The sequence below is a fragment of the Elephantulus edwardii genome, unplaced genomic scaffold, assembly GCF_000299155.1.
Source record: "Elephantulus edwardii isolate Elephantulus edwardi_28Jun2011 unplaced genomic scaffold, EleEdw1.0 scaffold00050, whole genome shotgun sequence".
NCBI classification, from domain to species: Eukaryota; Metazoa; Chordata; class Mammalia; order Macroscelidea; family Macroscelididae; genus Elephantulus; species Elephantulus edwardii.
In genome coordinates, this window is record NW_006399800.1 from 1,542,934 (window position 1) to 1,550,248 (window position 7,315).

The 7,315-nt window shown below is 44.5% G+C and overlaps 1 pseudogene; it reads left to right on the forward strand.

Moving 5' to 3' along the window:
* Window positions 1-3,487: 3,487 nt before the first annotated feature.
* LOC102850007 lies at window positions 3,488-4,694 on the forward strand (annotated as a pseudogene).
* The last annotated feature ends 2,621 nt before the right edge of the window (window positions 4,695-7,315 follow it).

Genomic DNA, 7,315 nt, shown 5'->3' on the forward strand with positions numbered 1-7,315 from the left:
AGGGTAAGCTATGAGTCCGTTCCAGTTTGAGGGTATATAACAATATATGTGTGCATGCGTGCACATGCACACGCGCATACACACACACACACTATATTAACACATATATATACACACATATATGTGTGTGTGCATGTATATATAGATATATATAGAGAGAGAGAACTCAAGAGCAAGCTCTGATGGCCTAGTGACAAGAACGTACACTGCAATCCCAAAGACACACAGTTTGAGGCCACCCTCTGCCCCGTGGGAGAAGGATGGGCAGTCTCCTCCCATGTGATTAACTATCTCTGAAAACCCACCGGAGGGTCAGCTATGGGTCAGTTCCAACTCTATGGCTGGTTGCTGTTAAGTGCCTTCGAGTCTTAGGCAACTCATAGCAACCTTATGAACAAAAGACCTGGACACTTGTATAACTTTCGTCCTTTCTCCAGGTTCATAGGGTTTCCAGAGGCAAACTATTTTGGAACTGGGTGCCACTCCTGCTTCCAAGCTTGTTTTAATCGGGGAACTCCAACAAAAACAGCCCACGATGGGTAACCATTATTGCATTTGACACATCAGTGTCACAGTGTTCAGCTTCATAGCAACCACAAGTTAACTCTGTACAGCAATTGGACAGATTAGGACTATACAACCTAGAAGAATGGTTCACCAAAAACAATTAAAAGCAGGACTGAGGGCCGCAGACTACAGTCACCCACCTTTGGCTTGTAAGAATCACTTTCTGTCCACTAGGCCAATTGATCTCTCTCTATGCTATTGTTGTTAAGTGGCGAGGTTTGGGGACTCTATGGCACACAACAATTATATGCGCCTGCGCACACACACAGAGAGAGAAGTGGATGTGTGGAAAGAAAAGGAGAGATTTCTCTCAATGAAATGGCTCACATTCTTAAGCTGGCAAGTCTTGAGTTCTTGGGTCAGATGTAAAAATAGAGGACTTCAGGTTTCTTCTAATTCATATAGCTGGACAAACCCAAGATCAGTAGCTTAGACAGCAGATTTTGGCACATGAGAAATTCAAGCATTATGGTGAGCTGCTGGCTCAAGTCCAAAGAACCATGGTTCAAGTGTTGACAGGCTGGATGCAGGATTCCAACTGAACAAAAAGCCAGGGATCTTTGCCAGACATCTTCATATCCTTGATGCAGGTCACACTCCTGAGGAAACTCTTTCAACTGATTGGCTGCTCTTCGTAGATCTCATCATGGAAGTGACTACATTATATGAGATCTCGTCACAGGGATACACAGCATGATAACTGCCAAATAAGAGAATCATGGGCCAGCCAAGTTGCCATAAACTAACCATCACAGCTTTCCCCCTCAAGTTCTCTTTATATAATTTGTTTTTCTTTTTCGTAGTTCTGTTTACAGTGTATTTGGATGTTCAGAAGTTTCCCATTTTAAGTATACAAGTATATAAATACTTTCTTTTGTAATTTATTCCATTACTGTTGTGGTGAGAGAGGCCCTCCCCATGCAGAGATCAAAATCAGGAACATTGATTCAAGTTATTTTATGATTTCATTGTTTTCACATTTTGTGCTCTCACCCATCTGGAATCCATTCTGGTCTATAGTGTGAGGTGAACACGTAGCTATTCTCTCCTCAGGCACCACCTCTCACTTCTCATCAGCATTTCCAGTGCCACTTATTCACAGGCTATCCACTTGAGAGAACTCAATGAAAGGCCGGAGTCCCTGCACAGTGCAGTTAATGCACTTTGCTACTAACAGAAAGATTGGAGGTTTGAGTCTCTGTAGTGAATGTTTGGGGGTGAAAAAATCAGCCATTAGAAACTCTAGGGAGCATAGTCTTTAAAACTCTGCTGGACATGGGGTCATTAGGAGTCCACGTTGGCCTGACAGCAACTGGATTTTAGGATTTTTTGTTTCAGTTTTTGTCATGAGATGCCATTAGCCCCAGCGGCTGTGGTCTTCCTACCTGAGGACACTCTGACCCTCCAATTCTTTACTGAGCACTCACTTTGCACCTTGGTGCTCCGGTGACATAATCTTTAGGGAGTTGCTCTGTTAATTCAAAGGACACATCTCTGATAGTGTGTCTCTAGTCATGCTGCTAAACCAAAGGCCTTACTTTTCTGGAAGTTCAAATCCCCATTGGCTCTGTAAGAGAAAGATGGACAGTCTCCTCCCACTGAGATGTACAGCCTCAGAACTGCCTCTGAAACCTTCCTGGAGGGTCAGCTATGGATTAATTCAGACTCAACGGCACCAAAAAAAAAAGGCTTCTTACAAGAAACATGGATGATTTCCTCCAATGCAATTTGTTGTTACTACGGACCGCAGTAGTTTGAATCCACTAGAAGCTCTATGGGAGACAGATGATCAGTCTCCTCCCACACGATTTATAGCATCAGAAAATCCACAGGATTGTCAGCTATGAGTTGGTTCAACTGGAGAACTATGACTTTTTACACCCTGAGCCAGGGCTCTCTCCTGAAACCAGAGCACAGTGATCATTCTCGATAAGTGCCCAGGAGAAAAAGCAGAGAGATCAGGACCCTTAGTATCACCAAGAAATTTTATAATTTGTCCTGCTAAGATTAGTAGCAGACTATTTATAAGAAGCCTCAGGTTAACGTAGTCTCAAATGCTTAACCAGCTGTTTAAGACCATAATTTCTAACATTAATGGCTCCATGCATGGCTCAGTTCCCCAATTCCTCTATGGCCCTTGGGTTCAGTGATTCACTAGAAAGTCTCCCAGAGCCTCAGATCCATCAAGAGAATGACTCATATGATTGTAGGTATGTGAGCAGTGGGTCAGGATCATTTGTGGCTGGCTGGTGACTATGGGTGATACAGGCTGGATGCTGTGTCCCAGGCAAGTGTTCCATAAGAGAAACCACCTAGCACTGAGGTCCCATGAGCTTATATAAGCTTCCAGAAGAGTGGGGCTGGTATTCCATCCTAATCCTCTTTCCTTAGTAAAATAATAAAGTCAACAAAAAATAAACAGTTAATAATTGGCTAGGAAAGACCTCTGAATGATAAACCTTAGACACCCAGACTGAGAGCTAATCATCAGGAGTGGAGTGCCTGTTTTGGGATACAGACCATGATAGCCCTTCTTTCTCCTGTAAAGCCAGTGATGAATTTGAGCTACCCGCAAAGTAAGGCCTTTGAGTTAGCAAACTCCTTAACATTGAATCTTGAAAGTGTTGGAACTATCTCTGGTGGTGAAGAAGTCTCCAGGGGGCGAGGTGGAGCAAGTGTGCCTGGCTGCAGTGCGGTATACATGCTGCTGAAGCGAGGGAGACTGTAAATCTTAATAGAAGTAAACTATCTATCTCACCTTTTTCTGGCAAACTGGCTGCAGTGTGAGCAGCTTCTCCTTCTTGTCCTCATACCCAGCGGCCGGCCCTCATGCAGAGCCTTATCAAATCGCCAGACAGCGAGCTTCAAAGGAGCTTGGAACAGTCATCTGGTTTGCAGTGCACACCCCCAGTGGGGAAAAATGGTTGAACCTGATCACTCAGGAAATCTCTTCATTGGAGGACTCAATACAGAAGCAAATGAGAAAGCCCTGGAAGCTGTATTTGGCAAATATGGGCAAATTGTAGAAGTGCTCTTGATGAAAGATCGAAAAACCAACAAATCAAAAGCGTTTGCTTTTGTTACCTTTGAAAGCCTGGTGTATGTCAAAGATGCAGCCAGAGATATGAATGGAAAGTCTTTGGATGGAAAGGCTATCAAAGTGGAACAAGCCACTAAAACAATATTTTAAAGTGGTAGACGTGGACCTCATCCACCTCCAAGAAGCAGAGGTCCTCCAAGAGGTCTTCAAGTTAGAAGAGGAGGAAGTGGAGGAACCAGGGGACCCCCTCCACGTGGAGATGACATAGATGATGGTGGCTATACTATAAACTTTAACGTGAGTTCTTCTTGGGGACCACTGCCAGTGAAAAGGGGACCACCACCACGAAGTGGAGGGTCGCCTCCTAAAAGACCAGCCCCCTCAGGACCAGTTCAAAGCAGCAGTGGAATGGGTGGAAGAGCACCGGTATCACGTGGAAGAGATAGTTATGGAGGTCCACCAAGAAGGGAACCCTTACCTTCACATGTTGTTGTTGTTGTTGTTTAATGCCGTCGAGTCGTAGACGAATCATAGCGACCTTCACATAGAGATAATTGTCCACAAGAGATGATGGATATTCTACTTAAGATAGTTATTCAAGCAGAGATTACCCAAGTTCTAGGGATACAAGAGATTATGCACCACCACCAAGAGATTATACATATTGTGATTATAGTCATTTCAGTTCACACAATGACTAACCATCCCGAGGCTATAGTGATAGAGACAGCTATGTTCGTGATCACAATTATTCAGATCATCCAAGTGGAGGCTCCTACAGAGATTCCTATGAAAGTTATGATAACTACATAGTCCTACACAAGGGCCCCCAACATCTTATGGTGGAAGCAGTCGCTATGGTGATTACAGCAGCTCATGAGAAAGATATAGTGGAAGTCGAGACAGTAACTCAAGGAGCCAAAGTGATATCTACTCAAGTGGCAGTTACCAGGTTGGCAGAGAAGAACGAGGACTTACTCCTTCTATGGAAAGGGATCCCTACAGCAATTCAAGCCGCGGAGCACCAAGAGGTGGTGGCCGCAGAGGAAGCCCATCTGATAAAGGGGGAGGCAGAAGTAGATATTAAAACCAAAACTTTGGACCAAAATCCTTGTTCAGTGAAACAAACAAAACGTGGAACCTATTCTGTCCTAACTACCCAAGGATTATTGAAAGGAAAAAAATTGTGTTACTTTTTAAAATTTCCTGTTAAGTTCTCCTCCAAAACTTTTATGTTCTTGTGAGGAAAAGCAGTAAAGGTGTTCAATTTTAAAAAAAAAAAAGTCTCCAGGGAATGCCGAGTCAACAGAGGCTGATGGAAACAAGGCCCTCTCTCTACAACTGACAGAGAGAAAGGGCCTTCCTCTAAAACTTGCACCTGCAACTTGGACTTCAGATCTCCTAAATTATATGAGAAAAAATTTCTGTTTGTTAAAACCATTTTTAAAATGGTTTCTCCCAGGCTAGGGAGAAAACCAGCTTCTAAACAAACCCAAAATTTTGTGTGGACAGAGATTTGTTCTGTTATGCATTTGTTCACTATTAGTCAGAGTCATCTTGATAGCATTCAACAACCACAACACCCAGCCAATCACAAAACAATGTGCTATCATAAGGAGGGGTGTGGGGTTCAGGAGTGGTTGAGAGGAGTATTAAATGAATACATTGGAAGAGGGTACACAACAACTTGTAAGGGTTGTTGTTGTTGTTATGTGCCGTCAAGTTGCTTGCGACTCATAGAAACCCTATGTACAACAGCCCTAAACTCTGTCCTGTGCCAGTCTCACTGTCTCCGACACACCCATCCTGATTGCCCCAGTCACCGAATCAATCCACCTCCTAGAGGGCCTTCCTCTCCTGCACTGTCCCTCCACCCTCCCAAGCATGATGTCCCTCTTCAAGGACCGGTCCCTCCTTACAACATGACCAAAGTATGTCAGACGAAGCCTCAGAATCCTTGCCTCCAAGGAGCAGCCTGGTTTAATCCTCTCCAGAATGAATCTGTTTTCTTAGCAGTCCATGGTACCCTCAATACTCTTTTCCAACACCAAAGCTCAAAGGCATCAATTCTCCTTCTATCCTCCCTAGTCATTGTCCAACTCTGATGCATAACAAGTGATTGCAAAGACCATGGCCTGTATCAGATGCACCTTAATCTCCATAGTGACACCATTGCTCTTCAGTACTTTGGAGAGGTCCCTAACAGCAGACTTTACCATCGTGATACATCTTTTAATTTCCTGGCTGCTGGTGCCAAGAGTGTTGACTGTGGAGCCAAGCAGACTAAAGTTGTTAACAATCTCAATCTCTTCACCATCCATTCTGATGCTGCCAGTTGGTCCAGTGGTGAGAATCTTTGTCTTCTTGACATTGAGCCTCAATCCATATTGAAGGCTGCAGTCCTTGACCCTCTGCAGCAAGCGCTTCAGGTCCTCCTCAGTTTCAGCAAGCAGGGTTGTGTCATCTGCATAACGCAGATTGTTGATAGATCTTCCACCAATCCTGATGGCGCATTTCTCCTCATAGAGCCCAGCCTCCTGGATAGTTATCCATTTAAGGAGACTAGCTGCTGGCTGGGGTCTAGAGGAAGAAGGCAATGTTCATGCCTGTTAAACTCACTGCTATAAAATCTATCTCAATGCACAGAGCCTTTAAGGACATAGCAGAACTGCTCCATAGGTTTCCAAAACTGCAATCACTGGGAAAGTAGACTATCACATCTTTTTCTAGCAGAGCAGTAGTGGATTCAAACCATTGACCTTTTAGTCAACAGCCAAGCACTTTAACCACTATGCCACAGGGTTTCTGTGTATCATATAATAGTATCTCTTCCTTAACCAATATTAATAAGAAATGCTCTTTTAAATGGACAGGAAGGTGCTTGACACATAAGTGGTGGTGTGGGTGAAGGGCATTCTTAAACAGAACAGCATGAGCGGAGATGTGGATTCCCACCTCAGGAGGGCCTCTTAGGGGGCACTGCTTGCTCAGCCTAGGGAATGTGAGGGGGCTGCAGATAATGAGCACACTGCCGTCAAGTCCATGCTGACTCAGAGCTCACCATCCATCAGGTTTCAAGGTTGTGAATCTCAGTGGGAAGAGAGTGCCCATCTTTCTCCTGTAGAGCCCATAGTCAATTTGAACTGCCAGAAAAGTAAGCCCTTTGAATTAAAAGCACAACTGGACACAGACTATGTCACCAGAGCTCCCCACAGACTGTGGAGGGCCTTGCAAATCTGTAGCGGGTTAAGCTTCCATGAAGACCTGAAGAACAGCTTTACTCAGAGGGATGATTTGGCTAGGTCAGCATTTTAGGAAGCCCCTTTGGGCAAGTGTTACACCACTCTTTAGCTCAACCAGTATGTTCCTGGACACGTCCCAAGCCTCCTGCCAGGAGGTGCTCATCTTCCTCATTCTATGGGTCATGAAGCCATCAAGCCCACCACACTTTGTCCTGCTAATCTCATGATTCTGCTGCCAATTTACTGTACTACTTCTAAACATCTCTCACCAGCTCTGGTGTTACAGCACTTACTGTCCCTCTCCCTCTCCCACTCCCTCTCCCATTCCCTCTCCCTCTCGTTCTCCCTCTCTTTCACCATCACTATCTTGTTGAGAGGCATCCACCACTGTGTGATATCTCTTTCAGCAGCTTCTTAAATTCCTGTGTTCCCCAAAACTGTTTGCCAAGTGACTTTCTCAGGGTGG